Below are 18,379 nucleotides of genomic sequence, written 5' to 3'. Positions count from 1 at the left end.
ACCTTTTAGTTGTTAATAAAAGTCCCAAATAAAACATTTTAATATTAACTATTTAAACAAGTTTCATATAAATAAGAGGTAATGTCAAAATTCAAGTGTGTAAACATGTATAATAATTGGGCTTACTCATGGTGTCATGTATCACTTGATAAATTAAAATAATGAACAAAACAACCTCATTGAATACATGAGAGAATTCAGCATTGAGACTGAAGGGACACTTGAGAGATCCCTGAGGTGTCAACAGTGTATCTCTCTGCAGTGGGTCCCGCTACCAATTTTACAAGGTTTTGTGGCTCTCAGAGGAAGTAAAAGGTCAAGTAGAAATGTCTGAGAATTCATTCACAAAAATCATATTTAAAAAGATGTCTATTGCACCTGAATGTGAACTCCACAACTCAGAAGTGAATACTGGGGGGAATGTTGGTTGGGTTAAAGTTCAGGTGGCTTTAAATAAGAGTATAATCAGGTAACATATCCTTCCTAAAATATCAATAGATTCATTCACGCACAGGATAGGTGTAAATCCTATCCAAAACTGAGGTTCCTTTCAGACATACATTGATCTGTCAGATGGAAATTTGGGCGTGGACCTGAAACCAGAAAAGACACTGGCATTTGGGCTGCCTGTCACTGCCAAACCCAATAAGTAATGACAGCGACTGAATCTTTTTGGATGCTTTATTCAGAGAGCCAGTGATCTGAGAAGATGGGGGGTTCAAATCCAGCAGACCATCTCATTTTTTCTTTCCTGGCCAATGTTTTTATACCAGGGAATTAACAAGGTGCGGTGAGGGTTTTGAGATTCAGAGAGGATTAGGTGAAAGAAGCTGCAACATTCCTGTCCTGGGCAGTTAGCTGATCTCAGGGGTGGGTGAATGCAAAGGCCCAGGTGCCTCCAGTTGTCCCCAGGCGGTAATCTTTAGCAGTGCCCCAGGAAGTTGGCTGGCTGTTTTCCCAGGAACCAGAACTCACCTTATCTGTAGTTTCTGAAACAAAAGCTTTAACATACACATTACTTGCTAGGCTTGTAACTTTTTACCTTAAACTCTTGAGTCCCCTATTGGATCCAGTGGAAGACAGATAACAGGGAGAAAAAAGAAGAAAAAACCAAGATTCCTGAAATAAGAAAACGTTTTTATATGGGAAGGAATTAGTGGTTTAAAGTTACCACTATAGACTTATAGCGGTTGAAATCTATATGTAGATTTAAAGCTACATATAGTCTGTACTTGAGTTCATGCTCAGCTCTATGCCCCTATAAACGTATATGATTCCTATGAAATATAACCTATAGCAGGAGAGTACAGCAGGCACTGCAGTCTGTGAGAGTAGATAGAACATACCCGAAAAATGTCTGGCACTCAAGATTCCTCTCAACACCAAGTTGAGCTGGATAAGAGAGTGACCTACACAGTGAATGGGTGAAAACAGTTTGAAGTGATAGGCATTTGGATGAGAACTGCAGAACTCTTAGAACAGATGACTGTCCAGCTACCCATACTGAGACTCCACCAAATGCCTGTCTTCTTCAGTTCAAGATGTGAGTTCTTAGCGTGAGCCCTATCCTATTCAAATGACTTGCTTGAGAAAGCAGAACACTGCCAAAGAATTTACTGTGTGTTCCAGTCAAAACTTTAACTATATACCACTGACCTCTCTTTCTTACAGCACTTACTTTTGCAACTTGGAGTCATAAACCTTTCTCTGTCCCCTTGAGATGTAAACATCCTAGTACCCTGCAATGTTGCCCTAAGACCTGGATGCTACCTCTTTGAAATGCAGCCATCTAGAGAAATGGGTTCTCTACCTCCTAGCCCCTGTGGGGAGTGGGAGACGACTAACTTTGGTGCGCACCTTACCGCAATTTGTAAAACTACATTCTGTCATAAAGCTGTGAGCAGTTTCTTTTCTTTGGGTAAGTGTCCATCAGCAAACACAAATGACCTAATCATGTTGATCAGTTGCTCCCTTGAACACCCCTCAGTACCTTTCCTTTGGCACAGCCCAGTATCTAAAAAGCCTTCTGCCTTTTGTTTCAGTGGAGTAGAGCCCGGTTTACGTTGAAGTCTCTGTCCTGCTGCAGCTGAATAAACCTGTCTTGCTATGCCCAGTGCAAAAACTTTCTTTTATATGGGAGACAAGTTATGACTGAGATCCTGACAGCATCGATGTAAAGGAAGTCATCATTGTTCACGCATGCGCATTCCAGTCCACTCTCCTTGGTAGGCAGGTTACACCAATGTTGCACAAACTGTTCCCTTTATATTAAGAATGGCTGGGCTTTTTCTAGACAGACATGGTATATTAATATAGTATAATACAGTATAATTGTAATATAATATAATTTATAATGTAATAAAGTACATTTTCACTGTCCTAAAACTTCTCTGTGCTCTGCCTATTTATCTACCCACCCCACCCCTGACACCACCCCTGACTTTGCAATCACTAATCTTTTTATTGTCTCTATAGTTTTGTCTTTCCGGAATGCTGTATAGTTAGAATCGCACAGTGTATAGCCTTTTCAGGTTGCTTTCTTTAACTTAGCAATGTTCATTTTCCTTTCTGTCTTTTCATAGCTTAATTTATTCTTTCTTTTTAGTGCTGAGTAATATCTCGATATCTGCATGTGCAACAGTTCATCCATTCACTTACTGAAGGACATCTTGGATGCTCCTGAGGTTTGGCAATTATAAAAAAAGTTGCTGTAGACATCCATGATAAGTATTTGTGTGGACACATACCTTTCCTATGGGTAAGTACCAAGCAGAATGACTGCTCGAATCATGTGTGGGAAGAATATGTTCAGTTCTTTAAGAAACTGCCAAATGGTCTTCTAAAGTGGCTGCATCCTTCTGCCTTCTGATCAGTAATGGATGAGAGTTAGGGTTGCTCCACATCTCCTCCAGCATTTAGTATTGCCAGTGTTCCAGATTTTGGCTATTCTGGTAGGTACATAGTGGTATCTTGTTGTTTAAATTTATGTTTCCTTGGAGAGATGGTGTAGAGCTTCTTTTCATAGCTTATTTGCCATCTGTATGTCTTATTTTATGAGCTGTTTGTTAAGGTCTTTGGTCCTTTTTTAAAATAAGATTTTTTTTTGCTGAGTCACAAGAGTTGTTTGTACATTTTTAATAGCAGTCCTTTATCAGATGTGTCTTGTGCAAACATTTTAAATAGTTCTTGTTTTTTATCTTTTGCAGAGCAGAAGTTTTCCATTATAATGAAGTCCAGCTTATCAACATTTTTTCTTGAATCATGTCTTTAGTATATATAAAAGGACATCACTGTACCCAAGATCATGTAGGTTTTTGCCGATATTATCTTCTATGAGTTTGATAGTTTGCATTTTGCAGTTGGTTCTACGATCCATTTTGAGTTAATTTTTGTGAAAGGTGTGAAATCTGTGTCCAGATTTTAATTTTCTTTGCATATGGATGTCCAATTGTTCCAGCATCATTTATTGAAAAGACTACCTTTGTGGAAAACAGTATGGAATTTTCTCAGAAAAATAAAAATTGACCTGCCTTTTGACCCAGCAATTCCACTGCTAGGATTATACCCCAAGAATCCTAAAACATCAATTTCAAAGAACCTATGCACCACAATGTTCATAGCAGCACAATTTACAATAGCCAAGAGTTGGAAGCAACCTAGGTGCCCATCAGTAAACGAATGGATCAAAAAATTGTGGTACATATACACAATGGAATTCTATGCAGCAGAGAGAAAGAAGGAGCTACTACCTTTTGCAACAACATGGATGGAACTGGAAAGCATTATGCTGAGTGAAATAGGCCAGGCATTGAAGGACAAATACCATATGATCTCACCTTTGACAGGAAGCTAAAGAATAAAACAAACAAGCAAACAGAATAAAAACAAAGACGCTGAAATAGAGAACAAGTGGGCAGCGACCAGAGGGGAGAGGGAAGGGAACTTAAGGGGAAAAAGGGGGAGGGATTTTGAGGAACAAGTATGAAAGATACAGAGATGAGGACTGGGGGGAGGGAATGCGAGGGAGGGGGGAGACCGGGCGGGGGGGTGGGGTGGGATGGGAGAAATAGATTAAAAAAAATGTACTTGAAAAGTAACTAAATAAAATTCATATTTAAAAAAAATAAATAAATAAATATCACATAATAAAAAAAAAGAAAAAAGAAAAGACTACCTTTGCCTTATTGCGTTTCCTTTGCTTCTTTGTCAAAGATCAGGTGGCTATATTTATGGGGGTATGTTTCTGGGCTCTTCCTTCTACTCCATTGATCTATTTGTCTATTTTTTAGCCAGTGCCACATTGTCTTAATCATGGTAACTTTATAGCAACCTTTGTGCCAGTGACATCAGTCTTCCAACTCTGTTCTTTTGTCATGTTAATTTATTACTAACTCTAGCTTAACTGAAACCACTTTAAACTATAAAATTATTTGGAAATAGCCAATGAACACAGATAAAAATGACAGAAAAAGGATACACGTACAATAATTCAGCTCATGCATGCCATAAATCCTAGTAAATTATTAAGCAATTCATTTAAGGTTTTCTTGATTACTGCCAGCTGGAAAATAATTACCAATCTAGCCTTCCTCAGTGATGCTTCTCTCAAACTTGAAACTGCCATTTATTTATTCTACAAGGAAGAAAACACTCTTGTTACTCCTGTCTTATTATGTCATCTTTCATATCCAATGCATCATGGAGTCCTCCCAATGCATCATGGAGTCCTCCCAATTTTACCTGCTGTGTGTCTCTCAAACGTGTTCCCTTATTATTACCTCCACCACCACTAACAGACCAAGCCAATGCTTCTGAGCTATTGCAAAAGCCTCCTGATTCAGTTCATATTCCACTTTGTCATAGGAAATGCATCCCAACAAGGTGAAGTAGAGCATGCCATTGCTCACTGCTGCTCCCACTTCACCTATTCCTCTTTATCCTTATCCACATGTACAAGGCATTTTTATCTTTAAACATATAGCATCACTTACTTATTATATTTGCTGATATATATCTGCAAATGCCTCAAACAAGGCCTGTGGTCAACAGGCAATAAATATGTATAGAATGACAGTTAAATGTTCTTAGAATGAAAACCAAATTTCTTTACACGGTAAATAAGAACGTGCATTATCTCACCTTCCTTCTGCTCCAATCCTGTATCTACCAAGTTTATATCTAACTTTTCTAAACTCACTGGCTTTCTAAATTTATTACCAAGAATTGGATAAAGAAGAAAGGCAGAGGGATTCTTATATTCCTGGACAATAATCGTGAGCTTGCAAAGGCACCAGCAAATGTTAGTACACTTTAGTGCAGTGTGAACCCGGCAGTGAGAAAGGGCGAAATCACATTACACTGTTGAGGAGAACACTCAGCCCTGGCAGGACCACTGCACATTTTTTTAGCAAACCATAATTTTTGCCTTCATAACTTCCAAATCCTCCAGCTTCCATATCTTTTACCAACTTCTTCGTGAAATCTCCCTCAAAAATAGCACCTCTCCTCTCTTTCTTAGTTATTTGTTTTCTTAAGAAAATCAATATGTTCTTTTCCTGTAGAGATTATGTTTTGATTTATAGCTAAACATGATCTCATGCAATTAGTTGTATGAGTTATCACAATTGGAATACAAGCTCCCTGAAAACAACAGTACATTACTTTTAGTTTTATATTTCTTGGTATCCAAATATAATTTATTAATATTTATTTATATCATTTGCAAACATTTTAAGACAAAAGGAAATGAGAACAGAAAAAAGAATAGTGTATGATCTATAGTCATAGTTACTAAGGAATATGAAGATTGCCTTCTAATTAACTGAAGCCAAAGAAGTAGTCATAAAAAATTATCACAAATATAAATCCATTGACTATTATATTAAAAAATTTCTTTGCAGATGCTAAGACAAAATACTAGAAACAATGAAAGTAATTGAAATAATGAAAACTTTTTTTTCTCAATGAAACCTCATTATGAACTTCATGTATGAAAAGGATAAAAGGAGGTGAATTAGGACTGATGCTTGGAGTCCGTCTCACTCAGTTTTCTCATTATCCACAGTTTTAATATGACTGCTCTGAATAATATAGAATTTGTTTTATATGCATGGGTGCAATATGATAGGAAAAAGTGCAGAATACATTTATGCATGTATATATAGTGCAAATCCTTTCAAAAGTCCATTATAAATATAAATTTTGATGCAATGAACTTTGAAATATGTGACGGATGGCCTCCTTGCATGTCAATAATTCTTCCCGAATAGCTTTAGAGTTACTCTCTTTTGGCTCCATGTGCTTCTGTGGTCCAGTCGCCAGGAATGCAGGAAATTAGCAAGGTTAGCTGTGGGCAGGAGGTACCCTTCCGATGACCTGCACACCTGGACTCACACTGAAAGGAAGCACAGAAAATCTTCAGGTTTGAGTGTCTGCCAGGAGTAGTGACCAAACACTGTTAGATTCAAGTCATAACATTTTACATGATTTTTATACAATGGGTGGAAAGACAATTAGGTTGCCTCTTTGACATTGTGTCTAGAGACTATTGTTTAATGAATTTCTATTTTTGCAATTAACGATTTCTTTCTCTGTTGGTTGATAACCATCTCTGTGATTTTTCTTTCCAATTCATTTTATCTGATTCTTTCTGGATTTTTACTTTTTGGTTTCTTTTAGTTATTCAATTTTTGGTTTAAATCTCCCTTTATTACTTTTTTCTTAGAGCTCTTGATGCACTTTCTCATTCTGTTAGATTTAATTTGACTTGCTTTTTTTGTATAATCCTGGTTTAAACCACTTGTCTTTTGGTGGAAAATAAAAATGTTGGTCAGATTCCCTTTATATGGACTGAAAACTGCTTATTTCGTGTAATAATTTGTTCTCTCCTTGTTTCCAAGAAGCCAAAATAATACCCTTTAATTTCTGAAAACTTTGTGGAAAAGACATATTCACATAAATCAACCAGATAATAACCTTCTCTACCCTGCAGACCCCAGTGGTCATGCTAAGGAGAAAGAATTCTCAGCACAACAGTTTTGCTGGATTTGAATGAACTGTAGATATACAATCGGGAGCAGGTTGCAGGATTTCACCACATGCTGTTGCAAAGGGACCCCCAACAATCAGGGTGAGGGAAAAGTTTGAGAAGAGGATTGAAAAACCTGGGAGAACACATAGATATGACAGCTGTCATAAGAAATAAATACTTGGGAAAGAGAAAATTTTTAAGGGGATTTGTAGAAAGTGCTTTAGTGTAAGGTTGTTACAGAACAGACACACTGGGGCCGGACTCGGGAGGAATGTGATACTAATACTGTCCGGACCACCTACTGGGCTCCATTGTCCGCCGCCACCTGGAAAGACATCTCTCACTGCCAGAGATTTGTGAAAAGGAAGGGAAATGTTTATTTAATGCTATACAAACTTAAAGTAGTAATCTAAGGTCTTAATTAAAATATCAAAGTCCTTTAGGATGTTCACCTATGCACACAGCCCTGCCTTCTCCCCTTGCCCTAATTCAGGGTACCATAACTCAAAAAAAAGAGCACACGTCCATGCTTCTAGGCTGCTGGCACCATCAGCTGTGTCACCGTCCAGGCAGGATCTCTAATTAATCCAAAGTCATGTGGAACTTTCTCATGGTCCACTGGCAAAGAGTTCTTTGTACCCATTTTTCCAGGCAAAGTCTCTCCTACTTCCCAGGCCATGTGGCCAAAGGGAGCACCCCAAAGCCATGTGGGCCTCTTCTACCAAAGCTGCAGGGGTCTGCACTCTGCCAAAGTATGTGGTTCTCTCCTTGACCTGGCTGCAGGGGTCCCCACTCTGGCAAAGCTGTGTGGCTCTCTCTCAATGGCTGCCATGTCTGGGTTTAAATCTCCATGCCAATCTTCCTCTGTACCTCCATTTCCGACTCCTCCCACAATCAGTTATACCTGCCAGCATTCCTGTATTATTCCAAGTTTACTGGGCTGCCATTGTGAATCTGGGCAGGTATGGCCCCATGTCATGGAGCCAATCTTCTCCAAGCTCCCATGTAGGCACTGTAACTCAGGGGACCTGCCCCCCAGTTACATCTTGGGGGGAAGTGACTTCTGTCCCACTGGCTCCAAGCATGGCCATAGCCATTTAACATATCCAAGTGACCTGCCAAAGTCTATAGATATGTTAAATGACCATGCAATGGATTTGCTGCAAGGCTGTGGTTGCACAAAACAGCCATGCATGTTCCTGCTCCATGTGTCCCTTCCCCCAACTCACACCTCTGGGGGAAGGGATGAGGACTTCTTATATGTCTTTCCAATATTTCCTAGACACTTTGAGTTCTGGACCCCATTCCAAATCTTTTTCGGGGGCCCCCCTCTTGGCTGCACCCTGTATCAAGGTAATCCCCTATTCTTCCTTTCCATAAAACTTAGTGGAATTATACCTATTGATACCTTCAGAGTTGGACGTGTGTATGCTCATGTTTGTATATTTGTATGTATGTATGTATGTATGTTTGTATGTGTGTTATGTGACAGGTTTTATGAGACAGCCTAGGTGGGAGGTGAGAGGAGAGCCACATTCTCTCTCAGAGCTCTTTTCTATTTGTATTTAGTCTCCATTATATAACCAGCACAAGGTCAACACTCATTTATTGCTCACACATTAGTTTTCTACTGCATTCCAGGTACTTGTATCATTGCTTGAGATACATCATTGAACAGAACCAACAAAGAAACATTTGTCTTTGAGGCCTTCACATTACAGTTGGAAAGAAAGACATTAGAAAAAAGAAGTAATCAAATAATCAATAAGGGAATCATACAATAGTTCAGGTGGCTATAGTTAGTTTGGAAAAAGAACAAGTTCAGAGGGAGCTAGATAAGGCATGAGAAGGAAGAGATGGGAGTATCTCATCGGTCCTCAGGATTGGCCTTGGGGACAGTGGAAGCAGAAAAACATCATTAATTATAGTTCAGTGGCATACATCAGGGACAGAGGTATCAGCAAACTTTTCCTAAAGGACCAGGTGATGAGTAGTTTAAATTTTGTGAGCCCAAAGGCAAAACCGAAGATATTATATGAATCTTTATTATACCAGTTAAAATGCAGGCACTAACTCTGCAGATGCAGGTCCCGCATGTATCTCAGAGAAGAGGGTCTGCCTGTGAGGGAATGAACAGTCAGTGGGAAGGGTCTCGCTCGGTACAAGTATAGCTGGTGTGTTGGAGAAAAGCAAGGAGAAGAATGTGGCCAGATTAGAATTACAAAGGGGAGAGGAATGTGAGAGGAAGTTAGCGGAATAAAAGGGTGTTAGGCACACAGATGATATAGGACTTTTTAGGGTACTTCAAAACTGGCTTTTGCGTGAGAGAATCCCAGGGCCACGGCAGGATTTTTAACAGAGTGATGTAACCTGGCTTATGTTTTTAAAGAATCCCCATTGAAAGGTATATAAAATACCCATGGGTCCTAATGCGTTTTGTTAAATTTTAAAACAGCTACATAAACATACAAAATCTAATCAAAACAGATATAATGACTTGCTCAAGTTCCTGTGTGCTTATCTTACCATTTCAATACATGCCAGGAGTCAGGGTGACCTCAGCCCCAGTCCAGCTGGGCTCCTGAATAGCTCTCGAATTGGTCAGGTCCTCTCATCTCACCCTTGCACGGCTGGGGACTTTAAGTTTGCAAATGTAGGGCCAGATCATCTCCCAGGACTGACTCATTTTCATACCAGTCTTTGATTTCATCACACTCTTTGCTTCCCTTCTAGGACAGAAGTCATTGTGTCATCCTGCTAAAAATGCTTAGAGGAAGGAAATAGGAGAGCTCAGAGAGGGACTAGAAAGAGCTCCGCTGTGTTGGGTTTGAATCTGTGGTCAGGAAATGTGCTAGGAGATGGCTTCTTTATTGTAGGTCAGTGTACCAAACTAGGGAATAAGAGTTGAAGTGGATCTTTTCATTACATATGCTGAAAAAAATTAAAGCACTGAGCTTTGAGGTGGGGGAGGGGGAAGAATTAAATCATCCCAGTGTTAGCCTGGGAGGGAAGTTTGATGTTGGCGAGGCAGCAAGTGACAATGGCCCAGCTGATGAAAACCGCTACAGAAATAGAGATGGATTTAAATGCCTCATTAGTTTGAGTTAAAGGGGAAACAATTAAAAAGATGAGTATCTCAGGGACACTTGAAAATAATTAGTTTTATATCCATTCTATGGTTAATGATTCTTTAATTAGCAGCTTGATGGAAAATTAAATAAAATTTTAAGCATGGACAGAATAAATATAGAAAAATTAATAGGTTATCAAAAATAAATGTGCATAAGATTGCTGATGCCAGATACGATATCTAAAGAGCTGGAAGATATTACTCCCATTTTCACTGAAATAAAAATTTGGAAAATCTGAAATGTAATAATTTATCTTGGACATCAGACAACTGAGTTCACAGGGCAAACCGCCACTTCAAAATCTGGAGAAATACAGGCAACATATGTATTTTTTTTTTGGAAAGGAAGCTCATGGAACTATGACGTTGTGAGAATATTTAAGTGGTCATTTTGAGTGTGCAGTTACCAAAGTGCTAAAAGCAAACAAATAAAAAACCCACAAACACAGTGATGGAGGTATGTCAAAGATACATAGAAGCCTCCTGAAAGAGCGCCCAATGGCCAAAACTGGAACCATCTGAACAAAGTGAAGTAATATTGATTATAACTCAAAAGTTAAAGTAAACATCGGTAAGTCTATATGGTAATAAATAAAAAAGGATAAAGAGTCAAGTCTTCCACGTAGAAGAATTTTAAAAATTTACATAAAGAGCAAATTCACGCAAAGAGTATCTATATTATACTCCACTCTCAAGGTAGTAGAGACCATTTTTGAAGTGTGGTCTGCCCACAGAGACTTCTTCCAAAGAGCACAGACAGAAAGCGGGGGAAGGACGACTTGCAGGTGGAGAAACCCGAAGACACTATCTTAAGTGATCAAGATGAACATCAACAATGATAAGTCAGATTTACTGTTCTGTGTTGTGATGATGTGATGAGAATCGTGAGTTACTTTTTGGTTTTCCATTCAGAAACCCATGACTCCAGTGGGAGGGAGACATCAGGAAAAAGCCCCATTGAGGAACATTCTCAAAAGCGCCTGATCGGGGCTCCTCCAAACTGTTGAGGCCACCAAAGCCGAGGAAGTCTCAGAAACTGTCACAGTCCAGAAGAGCCCACCCTAGTGAGGACCAAAGATAACAAAGTACTCTGGTTGGGCTCCTGGGACAGAAAGACTTAAAAATAAAGAAATCATAACAAAGCAGGAACTCCTATTACTGACATCCTATGGAGATTTGTTCATTAGTTGGGATCATGTGAGATGTGCTCAATAGTGTTAACTGGGTGTGGGGCATCCGGGAGCTCCCTGGACTATCTCCCCAACTTCTCTGTGAACCTAAAACTATCTGGAACACGGTCATAATTTTTTGTAAGACTGTGTTTGCATAGAATGCCAAGTTTTGGTGGATTCAGTATGTTTCTATTCCCCAGGTTTATTGCTGATAGATGAATTGACTACATTTCTCAATGGTCAGATTCATATGGAGGATTTTAACTTCACATTATGTTCATATATGTAACTTTTTAAAACTTGTTATATAGTTTTTTAATTGAATTTATTGGGGTGATATTGGTCAATAAAATTAAATATGTTTCAATAATGCAATTCTACAATACATCATCTATATATTGTATTGTGTAATTACCACCCCACGTTGACTCCTTCCATCATTATTTATCCCCCTTTGCCTTCTACTACATATATATACACATATATAACTTTTATATATATACAGATAAAATGTTATATAAAATGACATATGTGTTTCAATTAGACCTATAAATGAAAATATGTCAGATGTTATACTATTTGTAGAGATATACAATACATGTGTATTATATTATTTTTAACTAGCCCAGACAATTATATTTTATTTTGAGTTAGAACTAATCAATATACTGGTTGAATTCAGTAATAAATTTGGAAATACAGGCAAAATCTAGACTTCTAGTCTCCCAAATGATAATTTATATATTCAGAAAAAATACTTAAGTACATAAAATTTGTCAACTAAAAAAGGTAAAGAATAATTCTTCTTGGTCTGTTCTATACCACCTAGAGAAGAAAATAAATTTGCCATGGGGTTACCATATAGCTGTGATCCATTTCAAGGACTGTTGTCATGTCACCAACTGCTGATGACTGAAATGAGAAACGTGGCAAGGGATAAATACTGCCATGAAATACGTTAACTTAAGACATGCGTTTGCCAGAAGTCCCATTTGCCACTGTCTTTGACAAGACTTTTTGTTTTGTTTCTTCAACTGCCATGTTAACAGTTGTGGCTTCTGAAAGTCATGTCCAAGAACACTGAGCCGCCTTGCTGTATTCCCTCTCTGGTCATGTGAGGGTAATTCTTCAAAGAGCTTACTCTGAACATTTACAGATTTCAATATTTTAAAGTGAACTTCTGTCCTCACGAAATAACTACATGTTAACAGAATTTCCATCCCCTGACATGTTTCTATGAAGAGGATCGTGGGGAAACCTGGGCGAGCACTTCGCTTCCACACAGAGCTCATGGTCCCACCCTTTTCTGGAAACCTTGGCCATTTTGTTCTCTTTGGTCAGTGTTTCCCTGCAGCTTTGTCTCTTAGAACCAGCGGTGGAACAGGAAGCTGCAGTCATCCTTCTCCTGTCTCCTTTTAGTGATGCTAGGCAGATAACCGAGGGGACGCTGAAGTATGTGGCCTAGAGGTTAAATCCAGATCAAACCTAGGGTTTTTACACAGTCGTTGCTCAAGACTTCCTATTCCGAGCTTTCTTCCAAAGAAAAATCTCTCTGACAAAGTTCCTTTTCCCTTTAGCCTCATCAGTATATCTAGGTAGTGTGTCCTTTACATGAGTCATGCATTTTAAACATAAATTGTATAGCAAAAAATAAAATCATCCATGCTTTTTAAGGGGAGTTAGCCAATGCAAATATTTTATACTTTTCCATTGGCTTCTAGACTCATTCAACATTTATACATACTGTAAGTTTTTTTTCTTTCTTATTGATACACTGATATTTTAAATGCTTTCTGGGACATTGAATATTTTTCAATGTATATATTAACTGGCTATAAAATATTACAAAACTTATATAATCTTAATTTAGAGATTTAAAAAAATTATTGGCTATTTAACTCTTTTCCAGTTATTTGCAGTTTTATCTATTACCAATATCTATACATAAAACATGCCTATCTGGGGGTTAAAATGGAGTCACGCTTATTTAAATGGTATTGATACTTCCTTGACTGATTTGGAAGTGGGTGCTGAAGAATCACAGAGGGGTCTTTAAGGAAGTTTAGAGGCAGCTGAACTGGCCTTGAGGAATTTTTGACCCCAATAAAACAATTTCCTTTGGTAGGTTCATGTTTTGCTGTTTCTTTTTAATTATGTATCCCATTAAAAACCCTGCTCTTTGTGTCAATAAATTCCTTAATAGATAAAGATTTCTGTTAACATTCATTGATGGATCCTAATACTTACTGCTAAGCCTGTGAAAATGTTGTCAGAAAATCTTATAATTCCACACAGATTCTTGTTTTTAATTTTTACTCAAGAAATAACTTGAATCTTAGCATTTGAGCATTTACAAAACACAGGCAACTATTCTTAAAAGCAATCATCTGAAAGGCAAGCCTTTGTTTTGCTAAACTGGTCTTTTTTCTTTAGTAACAGGAAAAATGTGCTGTGACTGAAGAGTATATAATTTTTTAACTATATAGTAAAAAATTTAATAGATGTTCAGATTTCTTTCCAACAAAACAGCCAATATTATAAATGTACATGCATTCAGAAAGTATAATTCATTGTGTAGAATGACTTAAATGCCATAATTTTAAAAAAGTGAAATTAGTCTAGCTAACTAGTCTTTCACACATTGTAAATATTTTAGATTGGTTATCCAACAACATTTCGCTGAAATTACTGTTAACACATTAGGATTAACTCAGCCAGTCAATCTGAAAATCTGTAACTGCTGTTATAAAATATTCAACTGAGTTTAAGACTATTGAGTGACAAAGAACACTAGAGAGTATATACAAGTGAATTCAACACAACAAGTGTGTATTTGTTCCCGGGCACATCTGTACTTTGTTTGCAGCTTCTACGCACTATTGTGTGGGACTAAAACATACTTTCCACTTATAAATGGAACGAGAGACCCGACACAATCACTGTACAAGTTTCAGCCTGGAAGTGCGTGTTTTCCATTTCCTCTGACCTTTACCCTCCCATCACGGCCATAAATGGTGAACAGTGTGCTTATTTTTGTTTGTTTTACTGCATGAGGCTTCTGATTTTCAATAAAATTCATTTTAGCCATACTTTTTGATAAAAATTAAGGAGTAAGTAGTTTTAATGAGAAATGAAGTATAATTATAGGAAACAAAAGAATTTAATTAAGAGAGTTCACAGACTGCAAAATAAATAAGGAAAAAACAGGAAAATGTAAACATAATAAATAATTTAGCAAATGAAATTCCTAGACACTTTTTTTAGGGTGTTTAAATATTTCAGTAAAAGTAGGTAAAATGGAAATGATGGTCTTTGGAAAGTCTAACTTATTTATACAAAGAGAAATGCCAAATTACTACAAAAATTTCAAAATAAACACAAAATACAAAATTCAAGTTTTTCAATGGTGTTTTCGATGCAATAATTAGCAAGATGCTGTATTGATCCCTATTTGGGCAGTGGGTTTAGAGAAAACTATTAATATATTATTCTTTTTCTATTAATACTACTAATAACCCAATTTTTAAAAATTAAAAGCATTAATACCTTGTTTGGAAAGCTAACCATCCATTATACAAGGTTTTATTTAAGAATTCTATCATACTGATTTCATGAGAATTATAGTTTTACATAATGTAAGAAAATGAGATAGTAGAATACTATAATATTATGGAAATTGTTAGTTTTGCTAATTAATATACATGGTTCAAATGATGGGAGGTGACTAATAGGAGGTGAGTTGCAGACCATTGTAGGCGAAGTGAAAGCCTTTGTATTAAAAAATTCTTTTGCATGTAAAGGTTTTCTCTGAAAGTATCAAGAAGCACAACACATGCAACCTACAGAGAGAGAGCTGGTTACACTGCCTAAACCCCAGGCTGCCTGACAGAGAAAGGGAAGAGAGAGTGTTGATTTCTACCTTGTATCCTCTTGTGTCCTTTTAATATTTTTGAGAACAACTATCACCTTGTCATAAGAATAGATTTTTAAAAACTCTTGCTGCCAATACACTTATTGTGTTTAATTTGTTACCGAAATTGTAGATAAAATTGTAAGAACTTAGCATCTATCACATATATATCACATATCCTACCGATTTTTTATAAAATAAGAAATTAAAACATAAAATAATGTCTGTCAATCAAATTTTCTGTATGACTTAGAAGAGTGATCTGATCAAAACACATTAAAGACAAATGTATCCACAAAGGTGGTGAAGAGTGCACAGGTCATGTGTTGCAGAGTTGTGTACCTATAGCCTGTATAATTTTGTTAACTGCTGCCAGCCCAGTCAATTCAATAAAGAGGAAAAATATGTATATAACTCAGTTCTATGTCTGTTATAAAAAAGCATCCCTATAAAGAGATTACTTAGTTATAGGAGAAAATGGATTAGGAATATATATGGATCTAGCCCATGTTTCCTCGTCTGGCTATTTTTTATGACTGATCACGTGATTTTTTTTCAGGGAATAGGAGTTAACTTAATGGTTTTTCTAAATCTGTTGATTAGTCATTTAGCAAATACTTTATGATCATCTGTGATATTCAAAACATTGTATGAGGTGTGGGGGATAAATTGATGAACAGGAGTAGGAAGTTCGAAAATACCCCTGAAAAGTAGAGAGCATAGATAGGAATCTAGACAGCGTGATGACGGCTCAGGTAGCTTGTGGAAACAAGGAAAATATCTGTGCTGTGGATCTTGGTGACAAAGAAGGAAAGACTACCCAGGCACAGGGGGGTCCTGCTCTCTGACTTGTTTGTGTTCAGCCTTCATCAGCTCTCAGGAAGCTTGACCACTGCCACCGGGTGGCCCCGAGACATCCTTGCTCCTCAGAGAAGGTACCTTAGCTTCAGATTCTAAGAGGAAGTAACTTATACCTCCCCTCCCCCACTACTGCTGATGCTGGATTGTCATCCTCTCGTGATCAATGATTAACAGTTGAATCATCCATTGGCTTCAGATAAAATTCCAGTTCTTGACCTGGTTCTATCTCCCCCCAAAGACACAATAGGATAACATCAGTGAGTTTCCCAAGGTTGGACTATTTATTCCATTTGAGATTGCACCACATGACTCACTTTGTCTTAAGATCCAGTTTAGGCTAAAGAATAGCAAGCTTGAAGTGTTTCCCTTTGGCCTTGTGTGTTAGGGATTCAAAATTTTAGATATAGTCTTTCCCAGGGTCCCTTGATATTTATATATATAAGAAGCAGAATTAATTTATAGGATGCAATAGAATGAAATAATAGGTACTTTCTTAATTTTATCAATTGTTATTGAATACATTGTATAAACCAGACACTTTGTCAAGCACTTTTATGTACCACTGACTTCTTCCTCAGAACAAGTTTAATCCTCTAGCTTGTAGCATTATTCCTTCTTTGAAGATGAGGGACATGAAGCACAGAGGCACTGTCCCCTTTCCTGGGGTGGCACAGCCAGAGAGCGTTATCCCTGCTGTTCAGACTCAGGGCAGCCCCTGCAGGGCCATGTGCAGGTTGCCGCGCCAGGCTACGTCTCCCATCTGGGACCATGACATTTTTCTCAACGGATTGCCCTTCTAGTCTTTTTGTAATCACTATAAATAAATGAAATGGAGTAAAGTACAATGTGAAAGTTATGTTCATCCAATATGAACATACTCTTAAGGAAATTTAACAGAAAAGGAGCATTTGGAAAAATCAATGGGTATATGAAGTCAGAGAAAAAAAATGTAGCTTGTTTTGAGACTGGAGGGAATGAAAGGGAGGGAAAAACCAAAAAACGAATCAACTATATGTTATGGTTTGAATTGTGTTCTGTGGTAGACTCTGGTCAGCAGAGTCTGCCTGTTGTGGCTGACGACGAGAATCAATGCACAGGCGACAACAATCCTGTGTGGAAAAAGGGAACAGCACCTCTACTCTCTCAAGGGGAGAGTGTCTATGGTGCCTCGGCCACTCCCTCAAGAGGGGGGAGCCTGACCCTTGCCTAGACCCTTGTTTTCCTTGAGTCTTACATCAAAGAAATATTTATTATCTATTACATAGAATATTATTCTCTACATTTTATGTACAGTCAGGGAAATGAAAATAACACACAGAGGGGAATGGCGATGAGCTGATTAGCTCTGTCCTTGGGAAAATTCACACAGGCTTTGGAAATTACCTTGAAGACAGACAATACACATTTGTTGCTTTAGACCAGGGTGATGGAGTTTTAGCAAGAGCAAGCCATAACAGCCTGTATGCATTTTCTAGGCCTGATTCCCATGGGAGAACTCTGAAGGTCTGGGTCCTGCCCACCACTTCGTTTCTGTAGGTTTTCCATACACAGCTGAGTCACATTTGCCATATTAAAACAAACTGGTCCCCTATAGTGTTCCCCCCAAATCACATTAAAGTCCAAACTCTAAGTTCCTTCAAATAGAAGATCTTATTTGGAAATGGGGTCATTGTAGATATGATTAGCTAAGTTAAAATTAGGCCATCGGGATGACCCTAATCCAATGCGATGGATATTCATTTAAGAAGACCAGGTGAATCCAAAGGCCACAGTCTCTTAAGACAAAGAGGGAGACCTGGACCAGTTCCTTCCCGCATAGCCCTCACAGGGAATCTATCCTGCTGACATGTTAATTTCAGATTTCTAGTTTTGGAAATTGTAAGACAATACATTTCTGTTGTCTAAGCTTTCCATTTTGTGGTGCTTTGTTATGGCAGCCTCAGTAAACGGACAATCTTATTTCATGCTTTAGAGTTTTATGAAATTTTAAATTGAATTATTTTAATATTATGATGGTATTCTTCACAAGGTGCACAGTCATTGAATTTCAGAAGTGATGGTTAATTTTATGTGTCTACTTGCCAGGTTAAACATTGTTTCTTGAAGTATCTGGGAGGGTGTTTCTGAGCAAGATTAGCATTTGAATTGGTGGAATGTAAGGTGCCTTCATTAATGCAGGTGAGCATTATCCCATCCATTGAGGGCTTGAATAGAACAAAAGGCAGAAGGAGAAATTTGCCCTCTTATCTCTTTGCCTGCCTGATTAAGCTGTGACA

The 18,379-nt window shown here is 37.8% G+C and overlaps 1 long non-coding RNA gene across 2 annotated transcripts; it reads left to right on the top strand.

Annotated features, from left to right (window-relative positions):
- The first annotated feature begins 2,052 nt into the window (after positions 1-2,052).
- LOC128626233 (uncharacterized) lies at positions 2,053-11,177 on the top strand. Of its 2 annotated transcripts, XR_008390149.1 has the most exons (4): positions 2,053-2,225; positions 2,606-2,758; positions 3,207-3,306; positions 11,073-11,177. It is a non-coding gene; the product is annotated as an uncharacterized LOC128626233 (long non-coding RNA). The 2 variants fall into 2 exon arrangements; XR_008390148.1 differs by lacking the exon at positions 11,073-11,177 and having other exon boundaries at positions 3,207-3,470.
- Positions 11,178-18,379: the final 7,202 nt, after the last annotated feature.

Source organism: Artibeus jamaicensis, unplaced genomic scaffold (assembly GCF_021234435.1).
Source record: "Artibeus jamaicensis isolate MK-2021 breed Jamaican fruit bat unplaced genomic scaffold, CSHL_Jam_final scaffold_474, whole genome shotgun sequence".
Lineage (NCBI taxonomy): Eukaryota > Metazoa > Chordata > Mammalia > Chiroptera > Phyllostomidae > Artibeus > Artibeus jamaicensis.
This window is presented reverse-complemented; position numbering and strand designations above follow the sequence as displayed.